The 12,051-nt window shown below is 43.2% G+C and overlaps 1 protein-coding gene across 1 annotated transcript in view; it reads left to right on the top strand.

The window, feature by feature from the left end:
* LOC122817331 (cytochrome P450 2K4-like) overlaps positions 1-12,051 on the top strand; it is a 380,734-nt gene that overhangs the window by 87,166 nt on the left and 281,517 nt on the right. The window lies entirely within an intron of this gene.

Genomic DNA, 12,051 nt, shown 5'->3' with positions numbered 1-12,051 from the left:
AAATGTAGAACAACAATACTTACATTCTGTCCCCATGTTTGGAACATCCCCCTCCTGTTTGTTGGCCTGTCTCCACAGTGTATTTTGTAAGAGGTATTTCTAACTACCCTCTGTGATGCTATTTGTCAGACACCCACATGAAGTTCTGCTCACAGTGAAGGAAAAGGGTCAACACCCACATGAAGTGCTTAGGTAAAGGAGTGTGTTTCCATGCAATTGGCTATAGGAATGATACCACAGCTGTTCCACATGCAATTAGCAAGTGGGGGACTGCAATTTATGCAGAGCCATCAGCTGATCATGAGCATTACTCACAAAACTCAAGCTGCTGCCTATGCAAAACAGATGTACTTTTCCACATCCACCAGAGAGGGAGAGAGAGAGAGAGAGAGAGAGAGAGAGAGAGAGAGAGAGAGAGAGAGAGAGAGAGACAAAGTAAGAAAAGAAGGGAGTAAGGGAGTAAGAGCCAAGTGTGTTTCTGTATGATCTGTGGATGGAGAGTGGTATATGGGTATTATAACAGTTGCCTATATTGTTTACTAATCCATACTGTCACATAGTAATTGCACATGGCTGTACACATTTATGGCTGAGGATTGTCTACAACAACCTCTACAGTGTTTGAAAACTGTTGGCCTTATAATGTGGACAATGGGACATATGGGTTGTCAATATAATGATGTCGCAAAACCCCACTGCAACAGATCCTCTCATTACCCAATCACCCCAACATCCACACAGGCTACTGACAGCACACACTTACCAGTATTGTGTTTCAAACCCCTATGTGATTACGCATTACTATTACAGGGTTATGCACTTATTGTACACACCACAGAGCTTATATACTGGACCGTTGTCCAAAGGTATCTTTGAAGGTGAGTGACATCAGCAACAGTGCTAAAGGAGGGATAAGGGAAGTGTAGTACATGTGAATGTCCACAAAAGCAGGTGTTAAAGAAGACACACACACATTCTCTCAGCGAAACACACACATTATTGCAGTTGGCAGGATCAGGATTAGAACTCCTACCTAATTAGTTTGCGACACTACAGTATTACACAATTATTACAAATGCCACAGAGTTTATATGGCTGCTATATTGCCAAAGGGTTATTTCAAGGTGAATGACATCAGCAGGGATGCTAATGTAGGGCAATCGGAGGTGGAGTGATTGTGAATGACTTCAAAATCATTAATCTCCACACACACACACACACACACACACACACACACACACACACACACACACACACACACACACACACACACACGTTTTCCAGTACTGAGATGCATAGGTTTATTGCTTCACAGGTGTGTAGTAGGTGAATGGGCCTGAAGCTGTACAAGGTTAGGCAAAGGGAATACCTTGGCATCAGGCTACATGACAATGGTCTCCAGTGTGGTTCAGAGGTATAATCCCTGGAGTGGTCCCCACAGGTGGGTATTGTATTCACCATCTACTCATCTGGGTTACTACTGTGGGTGGCCAGTGATGTGCACTGCTTCCCATGTATGTGATGTATATTCCATAACATGGACACTGTCTGGGTTGTGCACATGTCCCGCACACACGTTCTGTGACTTGTGGAAGTGTACTTGAGGTCTCTGGGGCATGTTGTGTGGACAGATTGTTATCTTCTGATGTAGCATTCCTGACCTCATTTGGTGAGACCTGGCTATGGAACTGAGGTCATGCTTGCACCTACATTAACAGCATCATACAGGTATTCAATGGGGTTAGTGGCATCTCTCCATACAGGGCATGTGTATAAGGCATGGTATTCCCTTTGTGGGTTATATTTGCAGACTCTACTGTTGTTGCAGTTGTCCAGTGGGGAACATAGCAAAAGAGCCACTGTAAGCATTTATTTGCCTACTGTAGGGATGGAACAGGGTGCCATCTTCTTTTACTTGCTGGATGCCACACAGTCAAGAGATGTAACACATCACAGTGCTTTCTGATGTCAGTGGCACTATTGTGGTCAACAGGCATGGAGTCCACTGCAATCACACCGTGGTTACTATCTGTGAGGCAATATGCAGGGAACTACCAATATAGTGGTTGCTGCCTAGCCAAGTGTGTTTGTGTATGAGAGGTGGGTGGAGAGTGTTCTCTGAGTGACACAAGGGTTGTCTATATTGTTCATCAATCCATAATGTCACATGTAGGGCTATGGATTCTCTACACCAGCCTCCCTGGTGTTTGACCCCTGTTGTCCTTGTAAGGTGGACATTGTGACATATACTAGGTCCTCAACATAATAATTTAGCAAAACCCACCCCACACTGCATCCTGTTAATACATAATTACAGCAACCTCCAGACAGAACACTGATGATACACACACACACACACACACACACACACACACACACACACACACACACACACACACACACACACACACACACGCCAGTACTGAGATTCAACCCCCCTACCTACCTATGTACTGCTACTACAGTGTACCGCATTTATCTCGCATGCTATGGAGCTTATAGGATGGATGTTGTCTCAAGATACTTCTAAGGTGAGGAACATCACCATCCCTTGTAAATACTGGCCTTGGGTGATGTAGTGGGTGAGAGATCCCAAAAATAATTTTACCCTAAACACACATTTGCCAGGGATGAGGTTCAAACCTCTATCTAACAATCTTTACAGACCATTTCATTACGCATTTTCCACATGCACCACTGACCTGACATGGTTTAGGATTGGCAACAGGCACTTCTAAGGTGGATGATATCTGCAGGACTGCTAAAGTCAGACTCTGAGATGTGTACTGGGTGTAAATGGGGCCAAAATCCTTGAGGTACACACACACACAGACACTTGCCACAAATGAGAGTCAAACCCACACCTGTGTAGCTAGTGCTACTACATTGTTCCATATTTATGGTAGGTGCCACAGAGCTTATAAGGCTAGAGCTTGTCCAAAGAGGTATTTCAAAGTGACTGGCATTAGCAGGCTTGCTAAAATAGGGCAATGGGAGGTGTAGTGACTGTGAATGGCCTCAAAATCATTAATCTCTATACACACACACACACACACACACACACACACACACACACACACACACACACACACACACACACAATTTCACAGTTGCCATGTCTGGGATTAGAATGCCTATCTATCTAGTATATTACACTATAGCATTCCGCAGTTATCACAAGCATCACAGGGCTTATAGGGCTGTTTTTTGTCCAAAGGGGTATTTCACGGTGACTGACATCAGCAGGTTTGCTAAAGTAGGGCAATGGGAAGTGTAGTGACTGTGAATGGCCTCAAAAATACAATTTCACAGTCGCCATGTCTGGGATTAAAACTCCTATCTTACTAGTATGTTACACTATAGCATTACACAGTTATCACAAGCACCACAAAGCTTATAGGGCTGGTTTTTGTCCAAAGGGGTATTTCAAGGTGACATCAGCAGGCTTGCTAAAGTAGGGCAATGTGAGGTGTAGTGACTATGAATGGCCTCAAAATCAGTAATCGACACACACACACACACACACACACACACACACACACACACACACACACACACACACACACACACACACACACACACACACACACACACAGAGCTTCACAGTTGCCATATCTGGGATTAGAACTCCTACCTAGATAGTATGTTACACTACAGCATTGAAGTTATCACATGCACCACAGAGCTTATAGGATCGACTCTTGTCCAAATGGGTATTTCAAGGTGACTGACAACAGGCTTGCTAAAGAAGGGCAGTGGGAGGTGTAGTGACTGTGAATGGCCTCAAAATCATTAAGCACTATACACACACACACACACACACACACACACACACACACACACACACACACACACACACACACACACACACACACACACACACACACACACAGTTTCACAGTTGCCATGTCTGGGAATAGAACTCCCACCTAACTAGTATGTTATACTATAGCATTACACTGTTATCGCATGCACCACAGAGCTTACAGGGCTGGTTCTTGTCCATAGAAATATTTCAAGGTGACTGACATCAGCAGGCTTGCTAAAGTAGGGCAATGGGAGGTGTAGTGACTGTGAATGGCCTCAAAATCATTAATTTCTACATACACACACACACACACACACACACACACACACACACACACACACACACACACACACACATACACACACACACACACACACTTGCACAGTTGCCATGTTTAGGATTAGAACTCCTATTTAACTAGTATGTTACACTATAGTATTACACAGTTATCACACACACCACAAAGCTTAGAGGGCTGAGAATTGGCAAGAGGGTTATTTCAAGGTGACCGACATCAGCATGAGTGCTAACATGGGCAATGGGAAGTGCAATGTGTGCGAATGGGCCATGAATCATTCCTCTGGAACCACACCCACAACAGTCAGTCACACACAACTTTACATTTGACAGGACTGGGTATACAAATGCTAGACGAATATTGATTTGCACTATCATGTTACAAAGTTATCACAAGCACCACAGACACTCTAGGGCTGAGGGCTACCAAAAGGACATGTCTACAGTGATTGACATCATCACGTCATGTGATATTGGCCAACTGGATGTGTGGTGGATGGGACAGACCTCATAATGGCAGTCTCTTTGTCACTGTCTGCCTTTCTCTTCCCCACATCTCTGTGTGTGTATCTTTGACCTATTATAGTGTGTTGGCCTTAGATATGTTAGTTGTTTGAGCGTCTCAAGACACAGGGGTTCAGCATTCTTTGCCATTCATCAAGTTGTACCTCCACTTAGATATGTGTGAGTATTCCTATCCAATGTGTGTGCAAAGCATGAATGGTGTGCAATGTGGTGTGTGCGCACATTCATATGCGACTGACAGATATGTACAATCCACTATTGTTGTCAGACATGGGCTTCTTTTCTCTAAGTGTAGGAGCATGCCCAGTATGACCTTCTGTAGTGAGTGTATGAATCTATTCCAGGTAGGTTGTACTTCAGTGCAGGATGTTGTGTTCTACACCTACAGCTAGCAACCTGTTTCTGCAGGATATCTGTAGATAGGTTGACAATATGGAGTCACAATGGGTGAAAGATAGTGGGATACTGTAACTATTGTGTCAGTGCTGCTTGTGTTACATGGTTTTGATATTAGCAGAGATATTCAGACATATGTACTGTTTTAAACTGTGATGTATTATGTCAGCAATTACTGACAGATATACTTATTTGCTCACAGTTATTTCCTGGGAAATACAAGATGAATGAAGCTGTGTCCAGTATTGTGGTCTGCAGCCTACATATTCTTGCACACTCATGCCATTCTGGAGGGGTAGCTGCAGACACTTGCTGATGGGTCTGTGTAAATGGTCCAGCACCTTGGTACTGTGGTGGCTGAGAATCCCCTGCTTGTACATCTATCAACATAACAGAATGGCCATATCCTACTGTGGCCATACCTCTCAGTTGTACAGATTAACCCAGCTTACCCAGAGGCAGGGCTTATATGTCTGGTCAGTTCCCCTTCACATTGTGGTTTACGAGCAGGTTTGTAGCCACCCATAACTGGGTTTGCAGACAGAGGTAGTATGGGCACACATCAGAGTTTCAGACTTCACACACTCCATGGCGTCCATGCTTCTACACCCCCCTACTCTGTTATTCTATCCTTTTCCTAACATTATGAGAGTGATATCTAAGAAGTATCCCTATAGTTGTCCCTTCATCCCAGTGGTATTCAGGGGTTGGTCCACAGTTCATGCAGTAGGACATGGTTGGCATGCTACTGGGATTTGTCGACATGGCCTTGCATTTGTGTTCCGTGGACTGTGTTATGTTCATAGTTGGGACCCCATGAGATAACATACATTGGCAGTATGGGTGAGGCACAGGCATTTGACAGAGGACTGTAGGGCACTTGGTAGTGATACAGGCCATCTGTAGTAGGCCAGTGCATTCTGTCAGTCCTACAGTCCCAGGCTGTGAGCCACTGGATTCCTCTGGGGTGACAGGGTAAGTGTGCAAGGTGTTAATGACAATAGTTCCTGTCCATATTAATCCATTGTTCTGGATGCTGGCAGGGTGCTGCTTACAGCTAGGGACACAGCTGCATGGGACACCTCTTCAGCATGCTGTATTCTGTGGGTATTCCCATACAGAAGTGGGGGGTCATACTGTATTCATTCTTAACAGCAAGGATATGACCTGTGATAAATCTGTGGCTGATGGTGGGGTGAGCTGAGGGCACGTGTGATATGGAAGCTTCTTGCAGCTGACTCACAGATATACCTGGGACATTCCCCTTATGCTGCCTTGTGCGGGGACATAGGCAATCTCTCATTACTTTATAACTGTCCCTTTTGTGGTCTACCAGTGATTGGCTAGACTACATCAGTATTCCATACTACACAGACAACTAATGTGCTGTTAACCTGCATGTACAATTCCAAAGGTGTGTGCAGTTGACAGTTACATTTTATGTACTCTGTCTAGGGTACTTCCACCTGTGTACTGTGTGTATGTCTGGGCCCAAATTCATGGCATTTCCATCTTTCAGATGGTGACAGATATTACATCTGAACAATGAGTATGGATGACTGCTGAATTGGGTCTTGCTGGGATGCATTGTGGTTGGCACTGCAGTTGTCAGAAAATGGCCCTGTCATCAACAGAACTGGCCATAGGCCACCGGGACACAACCCTCCATGTCTACATGCTGACCACTTCCACACAATATACAACATACAACAACCTAACACACAGAGCCCTGCATATTGAACACATGCAACAATCTATCCTGTAAATTGGGCCAGCTCAGGTAATCTGTTCTCCATTGTTATTAAACCCACATGTACATGTTACTGTATTTCTACATAGGATTGGGGGGCACACCTGACAACTGTATACATTTGCTATGACTGTACTGGTATTTCAGGTACTCTGTTGGCTTCCATTTCATTTTGTATTCTGACCTATCATACAGACTAGAGGCATATCAGTAGAGTACAGATCTTAGGTTTTATTGACCTAAAATTTCAATTTCAGACTTCTTACCCTTCAGAACTAACATACAACTGCCTGATCTGTTGTAGTCTGTGTAGGTCTGGAGGGGTGCTGTTCTCCATTGCCATCAATTGGAGGCCTTTGCACAGTATTTATTTGTGGTCATCTACACCTGACCTGCTGGCTGAGGCTGTTGTTGGGTATGTGAGCCTCACTGACATGCATGTGTGTGTCCTATGGACACACATTTGAGCCACCACATGTACTGCAGTGGAATTTGTCACCTTGTCTAGTATTGCCGACTTTGTTGACACCAGTATTTGTTATGGATTTCATGCTGCCCATATAGGTGTGTCCACTATGTGCTGCCATCCCATTGCCACCCAATTCCCTTGCTTGCTCACATCCATACCATAGATACAACTAGTAGAACATACTACTCCATTCAGCAATTGATAGGAAGAGTGGCTTACCTTGTGACTGTGCCAGTATTGAGGATGATGCTGGAGGGCTGACTATGTTGGATGCACATAGTACACTCCCTATACATGGTAAAGCACAGGTAGTGTCATGTTTGCATCCCTTTTAGTGTATGTGCAAGTCAGAGATAGGTGTAATTCCCTCAGTTCCTACCGAGTCAGTGTATGTGCTATGCATTGCCTTTTTGCCAAAGCCTGGGCATACTTGGCATGCCTCCTTCTGCCTACATGGGCAGGCTCAGGTTGTTCCTCCTCCGAGTCACACTGTGCTTGTGCTGGCCTTGGCAATGGTGGGGGTCTGTGTGGCCTCGCCCCTTGCTGTTCCTGCTACAGCTGTATCAGTAGGATCATATTGTGCAGCATGGCGCATACAATGAAAATTTGTGTACATGTAGCTGGAGAGTACTGCAAGGCTCCACCAGCTATGTCCAGGCACCGGAACCATGACTTGAACATCCCAAACATGTGGTCTATTATGATTCTGGTTTGTGTGTGTGCTAAATTATGGAGTTCTTGTTCGAGTGTGTGTGCATTTCTGATGGATGCCATCAGCCATGACTCCAGTGCATCACCAGCATCCCCCAGTAGGTGGCCATATGGGATATCCCCACTGGCAAATCTCTGGTACAGCTGTACATATGCCAGATGTGGCGGTCGTGATAGCTTCCAGGGCTGCCAGCACACACATTCATTATAATGCCTTGGGCATCGCACATGACCTGGCAGTTAATGGAGGGGAAGCCCTTGCAGTTTATGTAGACCCTACCCCACTTGCCAGGTGATACTTTGATGCTATTTGGTGGAAGAGATGCATATTGCAGGTCAATGCCTCACAGGTGTTGAGGAAATATATGTGCTTACCAATATGTGCTGACATGGCATCCAGGAACTGCTGGAGTACCCTGGATGCTGATGCCTGTGAGATCCCCATGATATCCCCAGTTGGCATTTTGGAAGGAACCTGTGGCTAGTATTCTTAAGCCTACACATACCTTGGTATCCACTGAGATGGGTTCCCCTCTGTTGGTTCTGTGTGTGAGGCGTGGCTTTTACAGCTCAACAATTTGCTGTAGAATGTCCCTGTCCACCCTATAGCACTCCACTGTCTCCAGCTCATGTAGCCCATGGTAGGTTACCCTGGGTCTGTACAGTCTTCTCCTTCTCCTCACTTTGGGTTGGTCATCAGCATTCACATCCTCACCACCCTCAGCCTCTTCCACATATTAATGTATGAGAGCGACAGCAGCTCCTATCATTTTGTTAGTTTTGTCAGGTAAAATTTCCTCATCTGTGTACACCGGTGGTGTAGAGTTTTTGGGAAAAACCAGAGTGAAAGGTGCTTGCATAGTTTACATTAGTGTGCTGGGCTGGGCTGCTGCTTGTGTAATTGTCTGATTCTGATACATTTCACTTGCAAGCTATGCTAGTTCTCCTTTATTGACTTCCTACTGCTGTTTTCCCTTCCCATTGCCTTCCCTTTTAAGCCCCGAGGCGTGCCGCGCATACCCAGTGCTCAGATGTGAACAGAGCTGCTATTTCCTGTTTTTTTTTTTTTGTTTAGTTTAAAACCTTGTGCGTGGTGCTCACACCCATTTAGACAATGTAAACACTGCTAGGCAGCCTCAGACACACACACACACCCCTTCATTAGCTGTGCTTAGCTATTGCAAACATGGGCCACAGAGCTCTAATAAGCTTACAGCCTGCATGACACTCCACCTTATGAGGTCATCTATCTCTTAGGCTTATACCATGGTGTTGCTGCGCCTACACATTTGGGCGCAAGCTAACAGTGAGGGGGAAATCTGTGATTCAGTATCAGTCCCCTCATTTGTATAAAACTGACTGCTAATGCATAGTTACAAAACTGACACTCAGCCTTCCCTCTTAGCAGCCACTATTCCATGGTACTGTTGTCTTATACATACCATTGACTATTATGGAAGAAAGCTGATTTTGGTTTAAAAGCTTATTTCCAACTTTTTTTCTTATTTTCGGGCTGATCCCGTTTGTGCACCGCTACCCTATGCTTAAACAGCCAATATCGGCCAAAAAAATAAGTTATTTTTTTATAATTTTCAACTATTTCCCATGCTAATGACCATATATTTGACCTAAGTTTATTGATAGAATAAAATTATTTCCTAACATTTCAAACAAATATTCATATCTCTGGAAGCACAGAGGATACTAAAAAAGTGTAAGTTTCAAACTATTCAACTGAAAATATTTTTATAGTGATAATATTATTTAGGTTCTAGGTCTTAAGCAGTATTTTATAAGTCACAGTGAACAGTAACTCTTAAGTTTATAGTATTTTGTAAACAGCTTACAACATCTCAGCAACCACTCAAGTTATATGTCATCATCATTTTGTTTATCCAGCTGAAAGCTTTCATATGAGGCAAAACAGTGCTCTGTGCTACTAACATGCTGAGATATTTAGGAAAACATGACATTTATGACAATATAAATAAATATTACATGAACAACAATTAATATCACTTTACTTGCAGCAGAAAGAAGTCAAATAGCAATACAGTTGTGTTTGCCATTGTGTAAGCTTTAAGATGAACTGTATGTATCATGGTACAATCTGCTGTGGTGCAGCAGTAGCATTGCCTCATAGCAAGAGGTTCTCCCATTCGATTCTCAGCTGGAGTGCAAGGAGTGCCTTTTGTGTGGAGTCTGCATGTCCTCCCCGTGGTTGGTTGGGTGGGTGTTCGAAAGACATGCGTAAATGGGAGTGCCTTTGTTGAAGGTGGACATCGTGGCACCTCGGCGTTCGTGAAAAATCTACTGCCAATCACTAGCGGACCGGAGTTCTACTGTGGCAACCCCTAACCAGGAAAAACCTAAAGACCAACAACAACAACAAGTAGTATTTGATGCCTAGATGCGTCAGAAGAAAGTAACTGCACAAGCAACTAGAGGCATCACTCAGCTGTAATGAGTTAGTTTTGAGCACTCGGTTGTATAATACAGGATGGATATTTGAAAGTGGTTGATATCTACAAGCATTGATTTTACTTCAGATCATTCTGACCAGTTTGATTTGTTTCTATCAAAACATCATAAGTTCTATACATCAGGGCTTTATAGTTCATATTACATATCTTGACTTTCTTAAGGCCTACAACACAGTGCCTCGTGATGGACTAATAAGCATAATGCAACAACTGAAAATAAATCCATGTATTATGAGATGGGGGCTAATTGGATAACTGGTTGTTAATGAGGACAAGTGTGGTTAGGATTACGAACTGTCTTTAGAAGTATAAGTCTATAAGTCTTGGTGTTCCCCAGGGACTCATTTTAGGACACATACTGTTTGGCATTTTTATCTTTGTATTCTTTATTCAAAAGACTATATGTTTTTCACTTTTTAATTTCTCCAAGTCTTTTGGGGTTCTAATACCATGATGGAAATGGACTGCATTCCTAAGTATGATTAAATATTGTGAAATTAGTACTGTTTCAGTCTTTGGTGTTAGCCAAAAGTGTTCTTCACAGAACCCACAATATGCCCAGAACTCATATATAAATGGAACTATAAATTATTTTTTATGAGCTCCTACTACTATTGGAACTATCTAGGTACCCTTCTCCCACATTGCCCTCATCTCTGGCTACAAATTCTGGTATTTTATGACTGTGTCTCTCTCTGTACATAAGAAACTGTAATTATTGGGTGTAGCAATTTCAGTGATCAGTGTCCTCTTTTTATGGACTACTATATCTGTTTTTTTCACATCTATTTTTTGAACTGTTGGTAATGGGTAATCCCTTGTGATATAAACCTCATCATTTTCTGTAATGCTTTCTGCCTCAAGTTTCCAGCTTCTCAGCTACTTCAGTATTGAAATTTTTACACAATCCCCAATGCAACAGTCTTGCCATGTTATTATGCCTTTTATTAAACACAGGCCCTCCACCATTAGTGTATCACACCCAGCAAGAAGATGTGTGACTGTTTCCAGTTCTGTTTTTCAAAACCTACATTTGTCTGTTTCTTCCACATGCTCAATGAACTTTGTAAACCAACGTGTATGTAGTCTGCTATCTTGGGCCACCAATATTAACTTTTCATCCTTTAGTTTAAATTCACCTCTCCTTAATCATTCCTGCATCATATCCTGATCAACAAGATGCTGTTCTAGGAGTTTCTGAACTTACAACTATATTTATGCCTTTTCTATATTTCTTGTTTTATGGTTATATAAGCTATATGGCTAAGTAAATTTGCCAATGACACCAAATTGGGTGACATTGTCACTAACATTAATGATCACTGTGCACTTCAAAATTATTTAGATTCACCTACACATTGGTCACCTCTAAAGGATATGAGGTTCAATTAAACAAAAAAATGCATGGGAATACCCCCAGGATTCAGCAAGCTCGGCACAGTGTGCAGAAACAGTGCAAGAGCTGCTGCACACAATATGGTCGACAAGCGATCCAGGAACAAACTCCCAGGATGTGCACGAGCACTCCTATACTATTCCTGCATGGACACCACTACTATATGCTAATTACCCCATTTGCTGGTGAAAACCATGCAAATGAGGTGAATTAGTG

The sequence above is a fragment of the Protopterus annectens genome, chromosome 12.part0 (assembly GCF_019279795.1).
Source record: "Protopterus annectens isolate FY-2018-M chromosome 12.part0, PAN1.0, whole genome shotgun sequence".
In the NCBI taxonomy this organism is placed as follows: Eukaryota; Metazoa; Chordata; order Ceratodontiformes; family Protopteridae; genus Protopterus; species Protopterus annectens.
Note: the sequence above shows the minus strand (reverse complement) of the source record. Positions and strands in the feature narration are given on the sequence as shown.